The 26,526-nt window shown below is 37.5% G+C and overlaps 1 protein-coding gene and 1 long non-coding RNA gene across 2 annotated transcripts in view; one reads left to right on the plus strand and one right to left on the minus strand.

Moving 5' to 3' along the window:
* LOC141436198 (glutamate receptor 1-like) overlaps nucleotides 1-26,526 on the plus strand; it is a gene marked incomplete in the record, with an annotated part of 178,800 nt that overhangs the window by 121,912 nt on the left and 30,362 nt on the right.
* Nucleotides 1-26,526, minus strand: part of LOC141436210 (uncharacterized) — a 144,239-nt gene that overhangs the window by 78,413 nt on the left and 39,300 nt on the right. Inside the window, exon 2 of the long non-coding RNA XR_012452275.1 lies at nucleotides 1,638-1,758. This is a non-coding gene — a long non-coding RNA (uncharacterized lncRNA). The remainder of the gene's footprint in view (nucleotides 1-1,637; nucleotides 1,759-26,526) is intronic.

A 26,526-nucleotide genomic window follows, 5' to 3' on the forward strand; every position in this document is an offset into this window, starting at 1 on the left:
GGAATCGTGAAGCATTTTATCTTTGACAACTCTTTAACGGTATTTTGTCAGTTAAGAGATTACCTCCTAATAGGTACAAGAAAACGTACACAAAGGACTGGCGTGACATAGCGTCAGAACGGGAGTTGTGGAAGTCAGGAGGGGAGGCCTTTGCCCAGCAGTGATACACTACATAGCTAAAAAAGCAGTGGCCCTCTGCGACAATCGGACAAGGGCACCGCTCCGTTTTCCTTGTAAGTTTGATATACTTACTACTATCCTACATTTTTTCAAATTTTTCAATTTTTCCACCCACCGGTTTAGATTTTAGAGGAGGGGGACGCTCGATTTTAATGAAAATTTGCACTTTAAAGTTGAATATTTTGCAAACAGATCACTGAATCGAAAAATTGTTTTAGCGACCCCCTAATGATTTTAAAAGACCTATCGAACGATACACCACACTGCAAGGTTGGATGAGAAGAAAAATTACCCTCACAAAAAAAAAAAAATTTTGAATTTTTGAATTGTTTCATTTTGTCGGCATAGTTTACATATATATATTCGTGCAAAATTACAACTTTCTAGCATTGACAGTCTCTGGGCAAAGCCGCGGACGGACAGATAGACAGACAGACAAATGGCGAAACTATAAGGGTTCCGTTTTTGCCATTTTCGCTACGGAACCCTAAAAATAATATAAGTAAATAATTATGTAGGTAGAAAAATATTTTCATGGTTTTTTGAGTCGTAACAATGTCGGTTCACCTAGAAAAACGTTTTTCTAGCCCACTTAAAAAAAGTATGTCGGTTAAAAAAGGCGTCACAAGACATAATGGAAATAATCAACTAAAAACTTTTTCAGGTACTATCTAAAATATTAGAAAGGGATGATTTAACTAACACATGTATTTTTAAATTTTTTAGTGAACTTACAAACGCAGACGCAAAAATTCATAATGTTTAATTATTAACGACGTTTGGCGACTGTAAGCGTATCTTACTTATACTTTGTGGCTTCACGTGACGTCGAAGAAAAGGACAACCATGGCTTTTTATAACAGGATCAAAAACGCCACAAAGTGCGTGTGTAGGTACAGCTGCTGCGTAAAGAGAATGTTATTTTGTGAGCATATGACGTATTTGTACTTATAAAATCGTTGGTTCGTAATGGTAAAATAATAAACCTTCCCAAAGTGCTACAAGTGTGTTGCTTATTTTAGAAAGAAATAAAGATACATTTTACTCGTGACATCGTGGGGTCAAAACAAAGTATACAAAACCGGCCAAGAGTTTGTCGGACACGCCCAAAAAAATCACCCCCACTTTATGTCTATGGGAGGTACCCTAAAAAATGATTTTTATTTTTATTTTACCGCTTTGTCGGCGTGACTGATATGTACATATATTCAGCTCTCTAGTATTATCGGTCTCTGAGCTTAGCCGCGGACGGACAGACATGGCGAAACTATAAGGGTTCCTATTAGTTGACTACGGAACCCTAAAAGATGTGCATGCCACGAAATGGTCCCAAATCAGCAGATATATTATTATTTACAATTCAAGCTGCAGTTTTATTAATAACCAGCCTTTACTTTACCCATAGTTGCGATCGCATTTATCGTTGGTCTGCATTGTAATTCATAACAAATACTCACGAGAATTCCCAAAGTTTATCACTTGGTTTTCATTCAACACCATGCATAATTTAGTCGGAGAGTTTAGCATTTTTCTCGACCCTCTGGTGGAATAAGTTACAACGAGGAATAAGGGATCTTTCTGCAAAAAAAAAACTGTCATTAGTAGTTATTTCGTATATTCAGTTGTGTGAAAGTTTCATATTTGTGTGATTTTGTTTTGGTATGACTTTGTGCTTGAAAGTAGCTACCTGATTTTATAATATGTACGTGTGTTATACTCGTACTTATATAAAGTTCACTATATATACAGCGTGTATTTTTGATACTACCTCAAACTATAACCAGACGAAGATTTAAGTGCTGTGAACCGATATCAAAACAAATTGTTAATTTAGAATTGACTACCAGAGCGTAATTCATTTTTGAAATATTTTCGAGCAGCAATGTAATGCGTACGAGAGAGAAGCGTTCTGTGACAGCTGTCACGTCAACAAGTTTTGAATAAAAACTAAGTAGTATCGCGTAGTGATATGTTAAGGAAAATAAAAAGTCTAAATTTTTAACTAAAACATAATAAAATGTGATTATTAGGGCCTTCACTAACTGCCCTTAAAGTTTGAGGTAGTATCAAAAATACATGTTATATATAGTGCAAAGATAAGCAGCTAAAAGCAGGTACCATCATAAGTGCTTCGAAGCCTTTTACAATAAATCGGATGTCACTTTTTCATAGGCAGTTCAATGAATAGTACTTTATTGGATTACATGCATAAAAAAAACACCGAAATTGTGGAATTAACTGTAAAATTGCACGCGACCTGTGACCAACTGTGAAAGTCCGCAATTTCAGAAATGCGAACTCAATTTCAAGTTACCTACGTTGCTGTCGAAATATGCGTATTTACCAACTCCAGCCCAAAATTAATATCCAATAAAATCTGTCCGTATTTTAGGGCCGAAATTGATATAAAATCCTAGTAACTATTTGGCCGATAATTGTCTCGTCAGATCGTCTCGCCGTCATTATCGGGTGTCGATTACGATGAATATCAGTCGTTAACACTTTTAGCTCACTATTCATCTAGCCTGTGACGTCGCATACTACGTTCGACTCTGATTTTGTGTCAAAGGATCTGTAATTACGTTATGGAACATCTATACGATCAAACGAAATTGTGCGAAACACTTAATCATAGTGTAAAACCCGTGACGTTAACTAAAACCTTTTTTTACATGCTCCTCCGTTATCATAAAACCGATCCGACTTTAAATGATAATAAAACATTAAAGTTCTAGAAATAACTCGAGTACAGTATGTAAAAGAAGCTTTGGTGTCTTGGTGAAAATCATTCTACATCTGTTCATCTGCCTGTCTGCTTCTTTAAACTTAAACCGTTTAATCGGGAACAGAAGCGATACATGCCCTCGGTACCGCTCTGCTTTCAGAGCATGACATGAGTGCGTCTGAGCTAACTTTGGGGGCGGCAGGCGTAAGCTTGCCTTCTAAATCCAAAAGCTGAATGGTTATTTGACGTAAAATGTATATTTCAGAATCAAATTATTATTATTATAATTTATGAAGGTCGAAGCATTCACACTTCAACTGAACGTGATATATGTAGTTACATGTTTTGTTTTAGTTTTGTAATAACCTAAGAAAAGAGAGGGGCCCCAAACATCCTTTTATTATTATTATTCTTTTCTTGTAATTTTTTCTTTGATTTTATACTGTAGTTTTTAAGTGTTTTATTTGGAATTATTTGATTATGAAAAAATGACTACCAAGTTTCTTGTGGCGCTTTCTTCTTGGCAATGATAGTCTTTGCGAAAGCACTGGTGGTTTATAAATATGACGTGTGAAAGTGCCCGTCGCGGCCTACTTACTGAGTAAATGATTTGTATTTGAATTTAAATCGTTACAAATTATTTTGCTGTATGGAAATAGTTTGAAACTCTGGACAAATCATGGAATAGTTTAATCTCAGAAATTTAGCGGGCAACAGTTAGATATACTCGTAAATTGAATTAGGTTCACAGATCAATGAAACAATCAATATCAATAAACCATTCGACACTGTTGGTCAACTCCTTAACATAGAATATCTTTCAACTAAATTTTACAAAGCAACGCAATTTCGCCATAGATTTTGTATAATAATACTAAATAGTGTCGGCACTTAACACCCAACTTCTTAAAGATTCTGCAGTTTCCACCGAAAATCGTTTGTTTCACTTATAATAAAATGCAGTCGTCTTATTTGTTGATCGAAATGGGGCTGAATAGTGGCCTACAGGTACCTACATTAATAGCACGCTGGTTCAATGTCTCCTCGCCTATTTATCGCGCGCACTCTGCATTTCCCTTTTCTGTAATGGCGTCTACTTTATCCCATTCTTCGAGTAAAACTCTATCGAGCCTCCCACGGAGTCAGGAACAAACTTAAACACTTGAACATTTTTCAAACATTTAAGCCCACTTGGGGCTGAATAACGACGTAAAGAGCGGTAAGAGCGGTAAGGGCGCTTCGATAATGTTGTGATAAAGTTCCTCCAGTGTTTACGGGCTTCGATTTATATTTCGCGTATTTGGTGAGCCTGTTGCTAATAAAATTTGCGACAGCGCCGGCTATGTGTGGCCTGTGTGGAAAATGGAGTGAGACGAAAACGGTATTATGTGAGGATGAAATCCAATATTGTTTATGTTTGAGTACGTACATTCAAGAGACAAAACATGAGTGATTTAAAAATTGCATAAAAAATGTACTAAAAATATATTATCTTGCTTTTTTTACAATTAAATATTCATTTATCGCCTTTATTAGTTTTTTGCCGATTCTTAACACAACTTTATTAAACATAACGTTCTAATAATAACTTAAAATGATTAAAATTTTGAAAAATAACTATATACAAAAATTAAAATTAAACTAAAACTAACCTACTGAGTTGTATTTAGTTTTTTACACGAAATATATTTAACTTACTTTTATAGTATAACTACTTTTAAAATAATTGTTTAGCCTTCAAAGCTGTGTGATGAAAAATAGACGCGACAAACATATTGTCGAGTTGAACACACAAACTTTGGATGCACAGAAAAAAGTACTGGTCGAACCCACTGCTGCTTTACTTTAGCTGGCTTTTTTTTCCCGAGTTTTTTGCTAGTAAATTTGGATACCATTATTACACAATGAACTTTATGAAAAATAAACAAACTGTATTATGAATCAAAAGTTTTTAATTAAACAGGGCTTAATGAATGATTAAATGATTGAGGACGAGCTTGAAATGATCATCGTCAGATGTATATAATGCAAGTTTTTGAGATGGAACAAGAGAAGATTCAAAGTAACTCCGTTCCAGAAGATACTCATCGTTAATTTCACTGAAATCGCCAGCAGAGTACTTTGAAGGCATACTGTATTTGTGATGTAAAAAAGTTGATTATTGCAATAAATAACTTTAGTTTGATAATAAATTCGCTATTTACGCAAAGGATGGCTTCGTATGATACACTAAAAGTGTCAGTATGAATAGAATGATACAAAAAAATTGATGGAGCTAATCCGTGTGATGAACAAATAGAAGTGCGGTCTGAAAGATAAAAACTTCTACCGTATTAAATTCAAAGCTGTGTGATGAAAAATAGACGCGACAAACATTTATTGTCGAGTTGAAAACACAAACTGAGACATGGATGCACAGAAAAACCAGAAAAAGAGACCAGCACTGGGAATCGAACCCAGGTCCTCAGCAATCCGTGCTGCGTGCTATACCCCTACACCACCGTTGGACCAGCTGGCTTTTGTCGATTTCCCGCGCTGGTCTTTTTCTGGTTTTTCTGTGCACCCATGTCTCAGTTTGTATTTTCGATATGGTTTCACGGGATACCCGTAAAAGTAACGAATTTGGAATTGAAATAAAAAATACAAAAAGACTCCAAAAAACCAATCATAATTTATTGTCGAGTATTTCGGTACATTTATTCAATTTTAGTTTTGGTTGATTCACCTATTGCTAATTTAATCAAACAAGTATTTATGCATCGAGTGTGAACGTGAAGAGACAGAGGTTTTCAATGCGCCTGTACGATACCAATCATATAAATAAACATGCGTGTTTGTTTCTTTTTATCTCTGAACCTCTGTACGGATTTGGGTAAAATTTGACATGCTTCATATCTACAGTGTGTATGTAGCTGAATCACAAGAATAACATTGCTTTTTAATCTGATACTCCCACGACATCGAGATGTACCTACGCATGTGAAATTTCGAAATCTTGACTCTATAGACATACATTTTAATTCTTTATCATACAACGTACATAAATGACGAAAAAATATTTTTGTTTTTGGAGTTGAAATGAGATAAAGTGAAATCTCAATTCAACCTAATGATTCACATGGTTGAAACTCCGTGTTAAGCTAGTGCACACATTTAACTTACTGGCTGAGGCGCGGCAGCCCGATAAGGATATGGCAGGTTGATTTGGATGCAAACTCGAAGGACTGGTTTAAGTCAGTCTTTTATCATTCATGCCATTACGCTAGAGAGTTGTGGAAATATGGGAGACGAACCTTCGCCCAGCAACGGAATAATACTACATTTAGATTAAAAAAAAAACGAACCGAAAGATAAACGGAAGACACCTCAACAGAGCGAGAGCAAAGTGAGCATGTTGTTAGTTGGTGGGCAATAAGTAGCTTGCTTTCAATACTAAAAATAGATTTTAAGAAGCTTTGCCGATATACTAAAAGCTGTTTACTTTTTATCTTTACTTCGTACAAAAATCTGTTAAAAATAAGGAGCTATTTCACAAACCTGATAAATTGGGGTATTTTGTAAGAAAAAATAACTGTGGTGCCGTCTCTATCTATTTTATTCTAATTTAAAAAACATGGTGATGTAAATAAATCAGTGATCTACCAAATCATTATACTAGGCCTTAACTCTGGTAAACTAACCTTTTATCAACCCTTTCCGACAGATCTCACACTCGGAAATTATACTATGGCGATTAAAGTAGGTACCTACCTAATTTATGAAACAACTATAGAACTATATATATACTACTATATATATAGCTACTTTGGAGCAAACTGGAAAGGGTCGGGGTGAACAAAGATGTGGTAAATCTGTTGAGGTATTGGTACGGAGGCCAAACTAATAATGTTAGATGGGGTGACTCGATGTCTAATGATTTTAGATTAGACTGTGGAGTGCGCCAAGGTGGGTTGACGTCCCCGGACCTCTTCAGTCTATATATGAACGATCTTATTGAGGAGCTGAGAAGCTCCCGTGTCGGCTGCCATATTGGCAACGTTTGTGTTAACAATATGAGTTACGCGGACGATATGGTCCTTCTCAGTCCCTCAATAAGTGGACTTACAAAACTTTTGGCAATTTGCGATAAATATAGCAACTTACATGGTTTAATTTAGAATGTAAAAAAAACAGAGATGATGGTATTCAGGGCTGGAAGGGGTCCGGATAGGATCTTACCGGTATATTTGAAGGGGTTGCAAGTGCGGGTTGTAGAAAGCTTCAGATATCTGGGACATGTGTTAAATGACAGACGGACAGACGACGAAGACATAGGAAGGGAGCGCAGGGCCCTCGCGGTGCGGTGCAATATGCTCACGCGTAGGTTCTCGCGCTGTTCGAACGCTGTAAAAGTGACTTTGTTCAAAGCATTTTGCCAATGCTTATACACTTGTCAGTTGTGGACAAAATACACTAAGCGTGCGATTAGCGCGCTGCGCGTGCAGTATAACGATGCTTTGCGCATACTGCTCAGGCTCTCGCGCTTTTGCAGCGCCAAGAGCATGTTTGCGGACGCGAGAGTGCCAGACTTCTTTGCAATACTGCGTTCTAGATCTGCCTCATTCCTAGATCGCCTGAGCGGTACCAAAAATGAAATTTTGAGACTGGTGTATGACGATCTCAACGAGGGATTTAAAAGACATTAGGCTATCGTGCGTCGATCCGAAAATAGGAGCGTAACATGACAGGATGTGGATGTCGAGCTGGACCCTGTATATATCTATACAGGAATTTTATTTTTACTGTGTTCTTTTTTTATTTTACTTTTATTTTATTGTAGTTTAACATTTACGATGTATTGGGTTATACCTGAATAAAAGAAATTATTATTCTTATTATATATATATATATAATATTAATATTTTCACCTCATACAACCACAATCACACAACGCCATACACTTCCGGCGAAATTTGAGAACACATTGAGAAATTTCGCCGTAAGTGTATGGCGTTGTGTGATTGTGGTTGTATGAGGTGAAAATCGCGACAAGGGATGACGAAGAATTAGGCACGATTCCCAATCCAGCTACACTTTGCTGGTTTTTTAATTTATTCTAGTTTCCAAATCATTTTGAAAAATAAACTTGTCACTGACGACTTTTTAGATGCGGGTACCTTCACGTAGACCCTGCTTTGTTAACTTTTGCTACAGAATAGACGGATACATCAAGCGCAACAATTAACAAAACGTAAACTCATCTCGGAGCTAAGGATTTGATGACAGCAATAGATTACGAGCTCCGTGGTCTGTTATTGAAACACCTAATCGTCTAACTCAATACTGGCAACAATGGAGTGATCCGCACATTGTCGTTGCAGAATAGGAAGGCTTTATACTGACACTGAACAAAACAAGCTACGTCTCGACTCAGCCGGGTAAATACCTCCGTAATCACCTAGCACGGGCTTTATAGGTCAGATGTGAAAAACTTACTGCCTTTGCGATATTACGATTGCCAAATTTAGTGTTCTTTTTTCAAGCAGATTTTTAACTTTATCTTTGCTATTATGACATGCTCATTCATGCACACTTTGTTGTTGTTGTTGTTGTAACTCTTTATTGTACATAAAACATATACAAATTACAATTAACAAGCGAAAGAGATGTACAAAGGCGAACTTATCCCTTAAAGGGATCTCTTCCAGTTAACCTTTGTATAAATCTTTTATGATTTTTTTTAATTTCATACTTAACTTCTCCTTTATTTCATACTCAACGGAACCCTATTAACAGACTGCCGGTGTCTGGTTGTTCATCTGTCACAGGTATCACTAAAACCGTAATATTATTTTGAACTTGATATTTTCAGCGTGTCTAATTACTGCGCTAGAACAACAAATAGTAAGAATAAAATGAATGTAGCGGGACCCTATACCGACAACATGTACAATACAATACAATACAATAACTCTTTATTGCACACCAATACAGTAAACAGTACAGAGAAAACAAGTACAAGTAGTATGTACTACTTATTTGGCGTTTTTTGCTTGTAGATGCTATTAATTTTTAGAGTACCTAGTAAAAGGTTAGTAGCAATAAAAACAAATTTTAAAACCTTATATAATAATATGTAATCATGACATACAATGAAGACTTAAAATGTATAAATGAATAATTAACTTGTAGAAATGGATTATTTAGCGATATAAATATTTCAGAACTCTCACAAAGATTAAACAGCTTTTATAATTTATGTACCTATTTCTTCACGAAGAGATATATATAATATAATTTTTCTTTTTGTTCTCAAATAAATTTTTGAAACTGACCAAAGCTCAAAAGCGGCTATCGATTGCTCTCTCAGAATCATGACGCTTCTATGTAACTAACCCTAAATAGCACAGGCCTCGGTGTTTTTGGGCTGTTACTGCACACTTGTCTCTAAACGCTTATCTGGATCAGTATCAGAATAAGTCTTGGTATTAGTGAAATATTAGCTGTATCAATGTTGTTGAATAAATAAATAAATATCGTCAATTTACCTATTTAGACATAATACCAATTATAATACATTATCCTACTAATATTATAAATGAGAAAGTTTGTGAGTGAGTATGTTTGTTACTTCTTCACGCTAAAACGGCTGGACGGATTTAGGTGAAATTTGGCAAAAAGTTAGTTTATAAACCTGGATTAAAACATGGATACTTATTATCCCGATATTCCCACGGCATAGGGATAAAATCTTGAAATAACAACCACTGGGCTTAGTCATAAAATTTGGTATGTAGGGTGCGACATCTGGAATAACACATAGGCTACTTTTTATCTCGATATTCCCACGGAATAGGAATAAAATTTCGAAATAATAACCGCTGGGCTTAGAGTCATGAAATTTGGCATGGTTGTTATAAAACGTCAATGAAGACCACGACGTAATTTTAGGGAATTCCCACGAGAATTTAATAAAATTCCAATATTTCAATTCAACTGCTGTATCTAATGATTTACGCGTGCGAAGCCGCGGGTAAACGCTAAGATATTATCATTATCTCCAGTAAAGTCTCAACTTCACGTATTCAATAATGCCACTCGACCCAGACCCTGGCATTGAAATGACTCATGCCAACGAAAACCTCTAAATTCTGCCTCGAAACGAGGTCACTCGCTTTAAGGCACCTTACGGCTCTTCCACAACGCGACACACTTTGTCGATGCGGGAGTGGAAAAGATCCATTAAAATATTTATTTACCTAGGTACTGTCTATATCACACTCAATGGTTTCGTCTCTAGGGAGCGAACTGGATTGATAATATCCTCTTAAATATTTATGTCACACCAGAAAACCTAAAGCTTAAACTATCAAAATAAGCCATCAAAAACATAGCTTATAAAAAAAACAAGTCTCGCAACTCAGTTCTTCTCAAAGTTGTGAGATCCATGTAATACCAAGTCGGTTAATTTATTCGGTCCTTCTGTCTTAAGTTATTACGTATAATTAGCTAACCTATTATAGCAACATCTTATAGTGACCATATCAATCTATACTATTATACTATGATATATGCTTGCCTGTATGCTTGCTTGCATGCTTGAATGCATGCATGCTTGCACTATTTCTTGCAAAATTACATTCTCACTTGCAAGCTTGCTTAGATGGTCGCTTGCATGCTTGCTTGCATGCTTGCTTGCATTGCTTGCTTGCATTGCTTGCTTGCATTGCTTGCTTGCATTGCTTGCTTGCATGCTTGCTTGCATGCTTGCTTGCATGCTTGCTTGCATGCTTGCTTGCATGCTTGCTTGCATGCTTGCTTACATGCTCACTTGCATGCTTGCTTCTTTGAAATGTTAATGGGCCAGAGAGTGACATAGGCTACTTTTTATCCCGAAAAAATGCACAGCTCCCGAGGTAACAGCGCGCGATAACCGAATTCCACACGAGCGAAGCCGCGGGCTAAAGCTAGTTGTCAAATAAAATTACAGGAGTAGAAAAAGCTTAAAAGCGTTTAACAAATCAGATGCCGTATTGCCTAACGTTTCTGGCGCTCGCGATCGCAATCAAATGACAGATTTCGCATCGAAATAAATAGTTATTTATGTGGCTGGTGCATAATGAGAGGCATTAAAGTACGAGTGTGGTTTTATGAAACGAGCCGAAGGCGAGTTTCATAATAAGATCACACGAGTGTTTTAATGCCTAATTATGTATAGCCGCATACATAACTTTATCTACATGCATATCATAAATTTTCTATAATATGTTGATATGGGTTTGACTTTGACTTTCACTTTGAATAATAATTATTATCTACATGCATGTCAGAAGTTTTCTACAATACGTACACATATGCATTGTTAAAAAAAGTATTACCGATACTTTAATGTAAACATTAAGATGCACCCGCAGATACCAGGTTTCTTAATAAAGGCCATTTGATAGTCGTTTCTGAACATATAATAGGGAAGTTATGATATGCATCTAGATAAACTATCATTTGATTGCGATCGCGAACGTTAGAAACGTTAGGCAATAAGCTGTGATGAAAATAAACTACTATGTAAAATATATATACACTAGCGACCCACCCGGCTTCGCACGGCCAAAATAAAAATAAAACGGCCAAGTGCGGGTCGGACTTCCGTACCTATACAACATTAGACATTAGCAAACATGGACAGAAAGAACACGTTTGCCGTACGAGAGCCACCCTTAAATATTTATTATATTTTAACTTAATTATTTATTTTTAAAGTGATTTAAAATACAAATTAATATTGTGCGGGGGCGGCGGCAGACGCCCAGAAACGCCTCAAGGTCACAAAATATAGCTGTCTCGGCGCCCAATATCATTTCTTTGCTTCCAGCGTCGAGACTCTAGGTCCTTGGGGTAAGGGTGCGCTGGAGCTATACAGGGAGCTCAGCAGTTAAGGGAGGCAACAGGCAACCTTCGCGCCGGCAGCTTTCTCGCGCAAAGAATCTCAATCGCAGTTCAACGCGGGAATGCTACCTGCGTGATGGGCACCATGCCAACAGGCCCACCTCTCTTTTTTAATTAAAGTTTTAGTTACTTAAATTTAAAAGTAGTTTTAGTCCTATGGATATTTTGTATTTCCTTAATATTTCTTAATAAATTTACAATTAATATTATGTGAATAGGTCAAACCACTAGGCCACCACGGCTTCAACAGGGTCAGCTTCAGAGGGTCGTCTCTCAAGCAGAGGATTGTGGGTTCAAACCCCGGCTCGCACCTCAGAGTTTTTCGAAATTCATTTGCGGAATTACATTTGAAATTTACCACGAGCTTTGCGGTCAAGGAAAACATCGTGAGGAAACCTGCACAAACCTGCGAAGCTATTCAACGATGCGTGTGAAGTTCCCAATCCGCACTGGGCCCGCGTGGGAACTATGGCTCAAGCCCTCTTGTTCCGATAGGAGGTCTGTGCCCAGCAGTGGGACGTATATAGGCTGGGATGATGATGATGATCATGATGATTATGTGAATATTTCAAGCAACTACCTATTGCCGCAAAGAGCACCTCTGAAATACTTATTTTTTTCTGTTTTTAGTATTTGTCGTATAGCGGCAACAGAAATACATCATCTGTGAAAATTTCAACTGTCTAGCTATCACGGTTCATGAGATACAGCCTAGTGACAGACAGACAGGCAGTGGAGTCTCAGTAATAGGGTCCCGTTTTTATTACCCACATATTGCAGCGCCATTTCCCAAAAACAACACCCGGCGCGTCAACGTTAGGTAGTTCAATGCATTTTTTGGTTAGATTATTATTTTTAAATTCGTAATATTTTCTGAATGGAATGTCCGATTTAAATAATTCTAAAAGTAATCTACAGGTAGGTATTGAAACCATCTTGATTATGAAACTATTCATTTGGATAAGGATTAATACTAAGGTATGGATAACATGGTCTGATTTTAGACGGCATATCAGTCAACTTTTAAAATTAAAAAAGTAGTCGTAGTGACATATGGCATAGCGATTTTTTTTGTAGATACTGATATATCCTTTATTATTGTAGAACATTTTTTTATTCTATCATCAATAGTTTCCACAGCGCATGCGATGAAACATGTTTTATGGCAACTTTTTTACACTTTGAGGCACATTATTGAAGTTTTAGTACGGAACCCTAATTTTTTCTGGTAATAAATATGATAGCCTATGGCATTTTGGAATAATTTAGCATTCTAATAGTGAAAGAGTTGTTAAAATCGGTCCAGTAGTTTTTGAGTTAATTCGTAACAAACATCCAAAAATCCAAAACTTTCCTCTTTATAATATTAGTATAAGTGTGAAACGAATACAGTAAACAAAGGAGCGCTGTCAAAATTGAAGGAGAAGGTATGAGCCACATCATCCTCAAGCCTTCCTTGAACGATCCCTCGATTGGAAATTATCTGAAGGAGTCAGTTACCAATTCCACTGCTTGATTATATTGTACTGTGAGGGTTTTGAGGTTTTTTAGAAGAGGTAGAATGGTTGTGACATACCTAAGTAATTTTAATTTTTCTGTTCAACCTAAGCGTTTCCACTGATAGTGGAATTGTTTAATAAGGACAGTCATCTTTAGGAAAGGCCGTAGTACACTTTCTGTATCCACCAGAATCCAACTACCATCCATCCAGTAAAAGGCCGACCGCTACGTCTCTCGTTCCTTTGCATACTTTAATAAAAAAACAATATTTAAATTATCTATGCACTTGATATTAATTTACAAGCCCCTAAACTTAAACAAATTCAAAATGAAATAGAAATTATAGTTCTGACATCATTAATTCATTTGCCAAATTTAACGTAAAATTAAACGGCTTGGATTTTCCGCCTCGATCTGGGCCGCACCTTGCCCGGATTACAGCAGAAACCGTAATGAATTTGATTGCTCTAACGTTCATTATACAGTCCAAAATAAATTAATCATATTAGAATGACGTCATTAACAGATAAAATGTAAATTACCTTAACGTGTACGATAATCGTTATACTGTACTGCATGAAAGGATTTGAAAATGAAACTGAAAAAAATTAGACTTTAGTGACGATTTTAATCGTTTATGGTTTTTCGATTTGACTACGAGCGCTTTGCAGTTTTGATGGTTGGCTGGTAATTATGAACGCTATGGCAATATGAAAATGAAAAAAAAAATGAAAAAATTATTTATTACCAAAAACAGAGACAATTATAAACATTAATTCGGCGACACCCACACTAGGCAGAGCCTGTATCGTGGGAGTCAAAACATACAGGGTTACCGTTAAAAGTGCGGCTTGAAAGAAACAGACACTGATGTTATATAATAATAATAGTAATAAGTATAACTTAACTAAGTCACAACAAATAAGTGTGTGTGTGCGTGTGTGTGTGTGTGTATTTGCGTTTGAATGAGAGTGTGTGTATGTATGAGTATGTGAGCGTATCAAGGTTGGTGCAAAGGCTCCCAACCATTACCTAGTAGTTATTATATCCTCAGCCTCTTTATAGGATAAGGACATGAAAAACTTGCGACTCTTTTCCTTAACTTCTGCGAGGCTAAGGAATTTTAAATTTAACTTTTTATGCACTGCGTTATACACGAAAGGAAAAATAAATGATTTAAAGCGCTTTGCGAAACCAGAGCGCACAGCAGGCACCCGAGCCCTATAAATCCGCCTGCTTACCATCTCGTCATAGGATGACGAGTTTAAAATTTGTTTATGCATGTAAACTGTAGCCCGCAACAGAAATAGTCTGCGCACACTCAATACACCTGCCTCCCCGAACAGACTCACAGTAGAATACCGCCGTGGTCTCCTTAACGATACCTTCAACACCGCTCTCTGAGCTCTCTCCAAGGTTATCAGGCTGGATTTGGAGGACCCTCCCCAGGCAAGTATACAATAGTTTAGTATGGGTTGACAGAGCGCCAAGTACACCATTTTCAAAAGTTTTTCATTTGCGACATCTCTCAGAAACTTCATTGTGTAGATTAATTTGCGCACTCTTGCTGAAGTTACCATTATATGTTTATGAAAATTTAATTTATCATCCAATGTAACGCCAAGGTACTTCGCAAACGCAACCCTTACGATGCAGATGCAAGGACAAGCACCAGGGGAGACTCCAGATGCGACACAGTCAGACAAATGAAGTTTCAGGCTAGTCAAAACGTCAGGAGGGCAAGATGCCGCAGTTTTGTGAAAACAAAGGAATTGCGTCTTGTCTGCATTAAGTGTTAATAGATTTTGTTCCAACCAAGACGCAACTTTCCGCAGACCCATCTCCGCTGCCGCTCCAGCATCCCGCCAGGACCGACCGTGAAAGACTATAGCCGTGTCATCAGCATAACACAGCATCTCGCTGCTACAGAGTTCCAGACGCATGACGTCATCAATATAAACTGAAAAGAGCGTAGGTCCCAATACACTTCCTTGAGGAACTCCGAACGACACAGGCTGCAGGCCACTATAGTTATCACCAACTTTCACACGCTGAGATCTTTCCGTGAGATAACTTGAAAGCCAGTCAAGCGCCAGACCACGAATGCCCAAGGTTTCCAGTTTTTTAAGAAGGATAGGGGTCGAAACCGTGTCAAAAGCCTTTGCTAAATCAAGGAAGACACCGACACAGAAACGGCCCCCATCAAGATGAGACGCAACAATATCCGTCAACAACGTGACCGCGTCTTCAGTAGACCTACCTCTGCGGAAACCGAACTGGCGATCCGAGAGGAGCCTGTTTTGCTCTAGATATTTGACAAGCCTTTTATTAATAACGCGTTCCAGGAGCTTGGAGAAAGCTCCCAGAAGCGAGATAGGTCGAAAATTGTTAGGTACATCTGAAGGACCACTCTTGTGAATAGGAATTATTGTCGCAGTCTTCCAGGCTTGAGGGAAAGATCCCAAAGATATACTTAAATTAAAGATGTCTGCAAGTGGCCCTGCTATAATTTCACCGATCCCTTTGAGAATTTTATTGCTTATACCATCATAACCAGGAGCACTCTCCGAGTCAAGAAGTTTAATAAAACCAAGCACCTCTTCAGCGTCCGTGGGTTCAACGAAAAAAGAGAAGGGAGTAGGCCTGCTGCTTACTTTTTGAGCTAAAGATTCCTGACTCTCGTTTAACCTTGACAGAATAGAGGTAGCCAGAACCGAGCCCACATTAGAAAAGTAGGTATTGCATACATCAAGGGATTCCCCAGCAGTAGGCCTGGAGTTTAGGAGGTTTTCCGATACCGAGACCTTAGGAGATTTATGAGTGATAAGGTGAATTGCGCTCCAAAGCTTTTTTGGCTTATTGTTATGTTTTATGAGGACATTCCTGTCATGCTCAGCCTTCAGTTTCCTTATTAGGGAGATGTAAAAATTCCTATACCTAGTATAGATTAAAGATTTCATAGCATTATCGGGATCCTTACGCGCCTTCATATGTAACTTGTCCTTATGTCTGGAACATCTGATTAAGCCGGGGGACATCCAAGGCTGAAGAGTCACTTTGGAACGGCTAACTGTTTCGACTCTTGACGCCTTAGACAAGGCATTTGTAATTGAAGAAGAAAATTGCTCCACAATTACGTCCAAATTATCTCCCTGTAAAAGGCAAGTCCATTTAGTCGACCTTAACTCCTGTTGAAAAGAATCAAAATCGAGCACAGTCCTGGTGCGCTCCGTCTTGGCTGGTTTGGCCAATTTGAGCGTGATCCCTACCATGGTAAGATCATGATCAGTTAGACTAGCAGCACAGACAATAGACTCCGCGCGGAATCGCGCTGGTATAAACATGTGGTCCAGGCATGTTTTTTGGTGTGTTGCTATATTAATGCTTGAAAGAAGTCCATGCTCAGCCAACAGACATAAGAATTCTGAGGATTGGGAGTCCGATTGACCCATACCTAAGATATCAATATTCATATCACCAGCCACCACCAGGCAGGGCCCATCATCATGAGCTTTAAGAATGGAATCAAGTGATTGGAAAAAGGCATCAAGATTACGAAAACTGGGAGACCTATACACACCCAAGACTGTAAACATGTCGGGAACCTGAATAAGAACGCAGTTCGCATCATTGATATCTAACTCTGAGAAAATTGGAGACCACTTGTTATTGACATAAACAACGACACCGCCAGACTTATTGATAAACTTCTTAGAATTAAACGAAGTATAACCTTGGAGTTGATGAATAGACGAGCTCTCATTTATCCAGCACTCACTAAAAACTATCACATCAAAGTCAATCGCCAGTCTCTTGTGAATGACCAGGAAATTATCAAAGTTTTTATTTATACTTCTAATATTTAGGCTTAAGATTTTTAAATTATATTTTGACATAACTTGCGAACAGTTTTCCGGAGAAGAGATAGTATGGCATTTCAATTCATACATTTCATCAATGTCTTCAACTAATTCCAAGGTACCCATGGGGAAATAATTGCCGGGGAAGGTAATGTAATTAATTTAATGGGTATTTCAGCCATACTCCTACAGATATTAGATTTGGGGCCATTTGTTAACAAAAACATTTTTTGGTGAAAACAACGAGGCTGGCTTTTGACCTGTATCGCACAAATGTTATGAATATATGTTTGTATAATTCTTTGAGTATGTGGTGGAAGTTTATGGGAGTGATAGTATGTGTTATGTTGTGAGTTGTACAAATTCTGAAAAATAAACATGTTAAAACAAAAAGCAATGAACAGAGTTTTACAAAAACGGAAACCGAGAGTAATGTAATTTATAAGTATACTATTCGAAAAAAGTATGTCGTACAAATAAAAACACCTAGATTGCGCCATCCGGCTGAGTTTCGCGGCGCATACCAGGCGGCTCCACTGCTGCCGACTGATCCGGGCCCGGTCTAGGCTCAGGTTGCGCTGCGCAGAAGGGAAGGTTATTGAGTTCTTCGTCAGATCGGATGAGAATTGCAGGACTTCCAGTTCGTGCCTCCTGCTTCCTAACGAGGATGTTACCGTTCCGAACCCAGCAGTATTTATACCCACGCTCCTTAGCAACGATTCTAGCGCTACGAAATAAGCGCCGGTTGGCGCTCGTGAGGCGCTCATTGATGTACACCTTCTTACTTGAGCTCAGTTGAATAATATCGTCACTCTTCAAGTTCCGTCGCACTTTTGCTTGCTTTAGAAATTCGTCCCGTTTGACTCGGTGGACGAAAGCTACGGCGATTGGTCGCTGCAACGTTGTAATATTTGGAACGTCACAGACAGTGCCTGAGTTTACACGCAGGCGCTTTGGACCAACACGAGACACATGCACCAAATCCGTTTCACAAAGCTCGATGCCCAGCTTCGCCGCAGTCGTCAACACCACATGATATGGATTTTCAGCAGGAGTCTCGTCGAGGCCAAGAATTTCCACCTCGTTGCTTAGACTTGCCTGTGCCTGGGAGCCCAACTGATATTGTAAATCAGCGACAGTAGACTTAAGGACGGTATTTTCCGACTCTAATTTTTCCAACATTCCAAGTCTCAAGTCATAACTAGCTAACTTACTACACAAATCATCTAGACGATCCTTTAAGGTGTTCCACATTTCCGAAGCACTTTGTCGTAGGAGATTGATTTCTGTTGATAAAGACAGAAATACCTCTGCAAAGTTAGCAGTAGCGCTGGCCTCAGCGGCTGCCGGCCGATGTTGTTGTTGTATTTTCTTATTTCGCGTCGTTACGTTATCTGACGTCTCCCGCACAGGTGTGTGGGAGTTGTCACCACCTCGTCTTGCTGCCGCGGCGCAGTTGGGGCATGTCCAAGTCTTTATTTCCTCTTTAGAGAGCCTGGCCGCGTTTGTACAGGCTGCATGAAACGATTGCTTACACCCCTCAATGGCGCAGGTTATCACTTTTTCGGTTTTATTTATCTTTTGTAAACACCCGGCGCAGCTCATTGTACCAAGTTATCAAACGACAGTTAAACGACAGCTGCGGCTCCGACGCGTATCGTGGTTCGGGGCTATTCACTGCGAGCGTAGGCGAGTTGACGACGAGCTACCGGCGTATTTGTTTATTATAACAGTTAATCTTGACACTATAACTGTGCTTCTATTATTGCACAATTACCAAAATAGACACTTGATTTACTTAGTGGAATGCCTAAGCTTTACACTGATATAACTTTTGTGCTAATTTATACACGTTTACTAATAATTATGAAATAAATAATCGGGAGAGAGAATCTAAGGTGTCACTTTTACTTCGCCGCGCGGTGGATCCATATTGGCAATAAACATTATACTCGTATGAATATTTCATCAACTATAAGCCTTAAATATCTGCAGTGATATGAAATATCTGCTTTTGTGAAATATTTCTTATGATATAATGAAATTTAAATGAAGCATAGCTAAGGAACATAGGTAAATATTAGTAACGAAAGTAAAGATCATGATTTTGTTGGAACGTTCCACTTTTACTTTTTATTAGCGCCTACTGATTCCGCAAAATCGAATGCAAAACTGAGTACTTACTTATCCTACTAATATCCTACTAATATTATAAATGTGAGTTTGTGAAGATGTTTGAAGGTTTGGATGTTTGTTACTCAATCACGTCTAAACCGCTGAACCGATTTAAATGAAATTCGGTATACAGATAGTTTGAGTCCCGGGGAAGGACATAGGATAGTTTTAATCTCAGAAAATTGCATAGTTGCCGCAGGTTAGCGAATACTAAGTGGACGGAGTCGCGCTGTTAGTTTGATATAAATAAAAATAACTCTCACCAACCTACCGTTAAACCCCAGAATTATCTGTTATATTAGGTAGATATCTAAAATTCGATTAAATTTTTATTTCTCACCTAATTTAATATATTAAAAAGTTATCACTCGTAAATTTAAAGTTCAGTTTGCCTTCCAAAAACAAATTATATCGGTAACAGTTACACGAAATCCTCTCACACACCGTCCTTTTCTTTTTGGCTTTGTTAATGCTGTTGGTGTTTCCACTATTACAGCTTTGCCCTGACTATGGAGGGCGTGCTCGGCAAGCCGGCACAACCGCTTACTAACCTACCTTCCCGTCCTTTATTAACCTGTCCTCTCCCAGAGGCACAAATTTGTGCCCAAATTCCTTTGATCCTGTTATCCTGGGAGATGACAGATTAATGTAGCATTTATTGCTGCGAAACTAAAGCATTAAATCAATTAGATACCTTAAGGTACTTAAGTATGTTTAAAGGTATCTACATCTCGGCGGAATCATTGGGTCTTTTTATTGTGGGTTTATATTACTTTTGCGATGATATCCTTCAAACGCCTAAAGTAGGTAAGTAAGTATTAAAGTGCAGCGTCATATTCTAAAGACGTCTACATATAAAATTGTTATATTAAATTTTTCCTCGTGGCCCAACTGGTCTAATTCAGTGGCTTGGGAAGACAATGGCTCGCAGAGTGGCCGCGATTTACTGCAATGCTCAGTCGACGCTGCACTCGGCAAGGTTTACTACATACCTACAGGTTTACTACTACTTATTCCTTTGCATTAACTTATTTAGAGAAATTTATTTTATAAACTACATATTCGAATTCCATATAAACCATAAACATGGTTGGTTTTTCGGAGTCTTTTTGTATTTTTTATTTCAACTCCAAATTTGTTACTTTTACGGGTATCCATAAACATGGCTTTTTCTTAGCACAAAGATTAAGCATTGCCATACAGCGTGGTATGCTGCCAGCCTTCTGGGCACCTTACCACCTGGCAGTGATTTTGGGCAACTTTTTTATTTATAATTTTAGTTTGTATGTAGTTTTAGTTACCTTTATTTTGTTTTATATTATACAGGCATTGTGAAGTTTTAATTTATAAAATAAATAGAGCGGAAAGGTCATTAAAATATCATCATTTAAAAAACCAGTAATAAAAACACACACACACACACACACACACACACACACACACACTTATTTAAATAATTATTTGTTTGTATGTTTATTTATATCGGGGATCTCGAAAACGGCTCTAACGATTTTCACGAATTTTACTATGTGGGGCTTTCGGAGGCGAACAATCGATCTAGCTCAGCACTATGATCTGGGAAACGCGTATTTTCCAAATAGGTAGGTATAAAGGTTTTGTTAGTGTAAAATTTACGCCAAATAAGTACGGAAATTTTGAAAACTCTATCATCAGCGTGGTGGTTCAGCGGTATAGTGCTGGTGCTGCAAGCTGGAGATCTAGGATTCAAACGTAGGTTGGACTAGGTCGGATGCGACTTATTTTTTATTTATATAGTTTGATTTTTACTTTTATAACCCTTTTTAATAAGTACGCACGCAGGTATTTCTAAAAAAAAACGCGGTATCAAGAAGAAAAACATTAAGAAAAGCTCGGTCTCCTAGGTACTGCATCTAAAACGCTGTCGCCCAATGTTCAAATCTTCACGTCTAACAGCTAAACAGATTTAGATGAAATTCGATACACAGATAGTTGGAGTCCCGGGGAATGACATAAAACAGTTTTATCATCACACTTTCTCGTCAAGGATGCATGCCTGCATACTAAAGGACAATGGCCTGAATTGGTCTCGCGGGAATTATGGATTTACGTATAGTTTTTCTTCTCAATGGAGTTATGACTTTAGTTTTAAAAAGTAAATAGATACGTTATTTTCAGTATTCAGTATTCAGTATTTATTTATTGCAACACCTTTTACAAAAAATATTTAAAAAAAATCGGACCAAATGGTTTCAAAAAGTAAATAGGTACTTTATTTTCGGACCAAAGTGGTTTCAAGTCAGCCAATGTTTTATTTAAATCTTTAAAATTTAGCTATAACCCAATTTAACAGATTTTTAATAATTTTCGGTACAATGTACTACAGAGAATACCGTACTTCATGGACGGGTACCGCCCACTTAGTTATGTGGCATTCGTAATGAATGACCATAGACTATAAAACCGTTTTGAAGTAAATCGATTTTATAAATAAAACATACATTTAAAAATTATTTTGATTATATTTTATATCAAAATCATTTGAAAATAATAAATACATTAATATGCCTTTAGGGATTAAAAAGTTAAAACAACTAAAATAGGCACTGTAATAGGTATTTTTTTTAATTATATCTACCACGGGCGTCTCGTTGTGAGTGACAACTCTGCATACTGCCGCGTCCAGTTTTGCCGCTTCATAATTGACAAAATTACTAAATTACCGTCGGAAGTGAAAAACATATTAACTTAACATAAATGGTTTATTTTAATATGTAAGAAAGTAATTTAAACACCTGTGAATGTTTATAAAACACTACAAAATGTTGAGCAAAAATAAAATATGAATGTGTTAAATCGATTAAAACTTCTTCATGAATAAAATCGATTGTTAAAAGAAATCGAATCAGTATCGCATCAGGGCATCACCTGATGCGACCTGCCAAAAGTTAAATAAACGATTGGAACAATTATAGTGGCAATAAAACAAGTAGTGCACAGATAATAAACGCAGCTCCTGTCAGTGTTTTGCACTTCGCTGTGTGAAGTCAACTCCCATTACCCATCCGATCTCATTAAGGTTTACACAATTTTATGTATTTAAGTATGTTTCTATATCTATATAATTATATTTATCCGTTGCTCAGTACCCATAACACAAGCTTTGCTAAGCTTACTTTGGGGACTAGGTCAATTGGTGTGAATTGTCCCGTGATATTTATTTATTTAATTTTCTTGCCAGTTATTCTTGTAACAAGATGATTGAGCAGCAAGTTCACGATGGAAAATCAATTTACAAGCCGTATAAGTTTTTAACCGATCGTCAGTTTTCTTACACTTGCACGGCGTGTTCTTAAGTGCCGATTTCATTTTAATTAAGGTAGCTTATTGCTATACTCGTAGATACATTACAGACAATGAACGATTCAAACCGGATAATTATGATGCCGATGAGTCAACTGCGAGGTATTACTTCAACCTCAAACTCACAACATTTATTGACATAAATAACACACTACATCACAACAAAAACACAGTAAAAACATAAATAGAAGAAGTGAGAAAAATCAGAGATGTTGTGCTGTAGTGTGATACCAAAAGGACTCAGCGCAGCATGTGCCGTAGGCCTGTAACTAGAGCTGCAGCGCTGGTTTTCAGCTGAACCCCGGTGAGTGTGCACCCACGTAACTTAACGCGTAATTATTGTGGGGAAAAGAAAAAAACAATATACAGCGTGTATTTTTGATACACCTCAAACTATAACCAGTCGAAGATTTAAGTGCTGTGAACCGATATCAAAACAAATTGTTAATTTAGAATTAATTATTAGAGCGCAATTAATTTTTGAAATATTTTCCAGCAGCAATGTAATGCGTACAATAATTTGATACGAGAGAGAAGCGTTCTGTGCCAGCTGTCACGTCAACAAGTACGACGTTTTGACTAACAGCAAAGTAGTATTGCGTAGTGTTACATTGCGTGCTAATTAATTTTGTAGGGAAAGTAATAAGTTTACATTTTTTACTAAAACATAATAAAATGTGATTATTAGGGCCTTCACATATTAATGGGTATGTGTACTTAGCTTATGCAGAATAAACAGTTATAACTAAGTCTATGCTTCGTAATCGTTTATCTGCCTCGCGTCTTGGCGCTAATATCACCCAGTTTATCGGCAAACGGCATGAAACTCATTAAGGATTTCGTCAAAGTATGATTAAAGACAAGGAAGGGCCTCTGTTAGCAAAAACACGCACGAGCGATAAACGGATTAGGTATCTAATCGAGATCAAGTTATTTATTCAGTAAGCTGCTTTGTACATCAGAAAGACTATTCACATTCAGCTTTGCCTTTGTACCTATGTAGGTATTAAATAGTTACTATTACTAAGACAGCCAGTGAAATTACTGGCACTTGAGGTATCCCATCTTAGGCCTCTAGGTTGGCTACGCATCTGCAATCCCCCTGGTGTTGCAGGTGTCTATAGGCGGTGGTGATCTCTTACCACCCCCCCACACAGACTCACTTGCTCGTTTGCCATCCAGAAGAATAAAAAAAAAGTATAATAATTTATTGTTGTAAATATTGAGTGAATATAACTAGATAAGTTACCAAACACTTTCATAATTTTCACACACACACACACACACACACACACACACACACACATACACAAACATCACGCCTGTTATCCCAAATGGGATTGGCAGAGTTTTTTTTTACAATAAAACCGTATTTTGTTAAAGCACTGCAACTAACCGTTAACGCAATAAAGACCAACTATAAGACATTGGAAGTACATTAAAATTCACCTTGCAAGATGTTAGAAAAAGTAATACAAATACATGAAATGTGGATAATTAAGATCTGTAAGAATCAATGAGGGCTATCGCGTATGAATTCGCCACTAGAGGCGCTAGTGTAGCGTGAGGTCTCCGAAATGTCAAATCTCATAGTTTTTGGGTGAGCTACGCGGGTTTATTTATAATTAGAATAATTTTGTGAATATTTTGCAATATCTGAAATTAATTATGGCAAATATGCGTTCCGGAGCAATGAATGTCTGTGTTTTGAGACAGTTTTGTCTTTCGGAAACCTTTGTCCTCCCTTTTTAACACTGTGGCATGCTCGATATTTTTATGGTACGGTTTTAAGGTGTATTAAATATGATTTTAATCTAAAATTTGTTTTCACGCCCGTAATAACAGACTTTGAAAGCCATACTTAAAAACCTCACGCAACAGTGCGCCATCTGGTGAGACAAAAAACGATAGCCCTCATTGACTGCAATTAAGATCAAGTCACAGTACAGTTTCATGTCATCCATTATTATTATTCCGAACTATCGCCGTTTTCCCGAACTACTTACCTGCCCCTTTTTTTTTCGAGATACTGCATGCTGCATCTACCACCGTTTACTGCATCTACGTAACTAGTTGTGTTTATACGAATAAAAACTGTTCAAACTTAAAGATATTTAAGCAATTTTGAGAAAATTTCATCTACGTTGCAAATTATAGTATTTTATACCTAACCAAAATCAATTTATTAAGGAATCGTCGCGCTTGGAAATTAAAGACAGGCACACGCGTTTCTCTCTGACGCAAACGGTGAGCAGTTGACTGCTTGGCCACCCGAGGGGGGTCCATTCATCCCTCACAATATAAGAAAAGACGTAATCATGTCTAGAGAGGAATCACGTCCAACGAGCGACAACGCCGGAATTCCGTCGGGCTCGGCCGACATCCCCTGCAGTCTTCGCAGTGGGCAATTTTGTTCACAAAATAGAAACCGTTTTTTGCGAACGTATTTTCCAAAAATTAGGATAACAAGCCTAAACAATTTACCGAAACTCCTATAAAATATTGAAACCACACAGCCTTTACCAAAGGCCGACGGCAAATATTATATAAATTGTGTATTTACCTACTTTGCAAATTAACTTTAACTTTAAAACCGTTTCCCGTTCAAGAGTGCTGATGTAGGTATCTACTCTTGAGTCTTATTGTTCTCATAAAAGGTTTTTATAAAAAAAAAATATAAAATAATAACAAAAATAATAACGAGAGAAATAATTATATTTAATAGATCTTGCAAGTTTGATATTCATTGTAAATCATCGTTCAATCTAAACAAAAAAAAAACAATTAGTCTGGAGAAATATGCCTACCGCTGCTGTGTAACGGCCTACCCCATTTTTATCACTTGGCCCGATTTTAATAATAAATATCTATTACAAAGTTTAAAATATGACTAAATTGGGTTATAAATACGAACAAGTGCCGAGTGAAAAAGTGCAACTTCTTATATGTATACACACTATAAATCAGTTAATATAAAACGAGGTACCAGCGCTTTATCCTTTCTTATGGTAATGCTACGGCTACGGTGCACCTTCAAAATTAGTTTTTGGCGACAAAATTATTTTTTCCAGCTTGGGCCTGTCATTTTTAGTTTGGAAAATACCCCATCGTATCCCATCTAAATTTGAAATTTAATCTTTGGTATTTAGACGATGATTTTCTTGGTGGAAACGCCTTAACTGTTTCAGGACTACAGCAAAATATCGAAAAATTATCAAATATGACCTCACTTTAAATTTCACTAAATGCGATATTTATCAGCTGACTCACCATTCTTCTGATAAAAAAATTGAAATTGAATACACTTTATCACTCTTCTGCCCAATATCTCCATTCATTCAAATTCATCTCTCACACTTTTAGGCTCACCCATTCTCAATGAATCAATCAACGCTGTCATAAATTGTAAACTAAATTTATTCAGTAGTATGTTAAACCTCATTCTTCAGATAAGTCCCCACATGGCCTTTTTTATTTTCAGTTCTGTTTATTCACACCAAAATTCATATATCTACTCCGCAGTAGCCCAATTTGGAAATTTCTGTACATTCTCTCATCCATTGACGATTCTCTCCAGGCAACTGTTTCCAAAATTCTTAACATTAGTTTTGATACTTTTTCGTGGACTCAAGCGGTTCTCCGCATTCGATTTGATGGTTTTGGTGTTCGCTCATCATCCAGTGTGGCATTACCTGCTTTCCTGCCTTCCGCCTACAGCTCGCTGTCTCTCGTCGGTATTATTTTAAATAAACCACAGATACCCGTCGATGAGTTGGCCTGCCTGGCGGAGGCCGAGAAAGCTTGGTTGACTAGTGCCGT

Source organism: Choristoneura fumiferana, chromosome Z (assembly GCF_025370935.1).
Source record: "Choristoneura fumiferana chromosome Z, NRCan_CFum_1, whole genome shotgun sequence".
NCBI lineage: Eukaryota > Metazoa > Arthropoda > Insecta > Lepidoptera > Tortricidae > Choristoneura > Choristoneura fumiferana.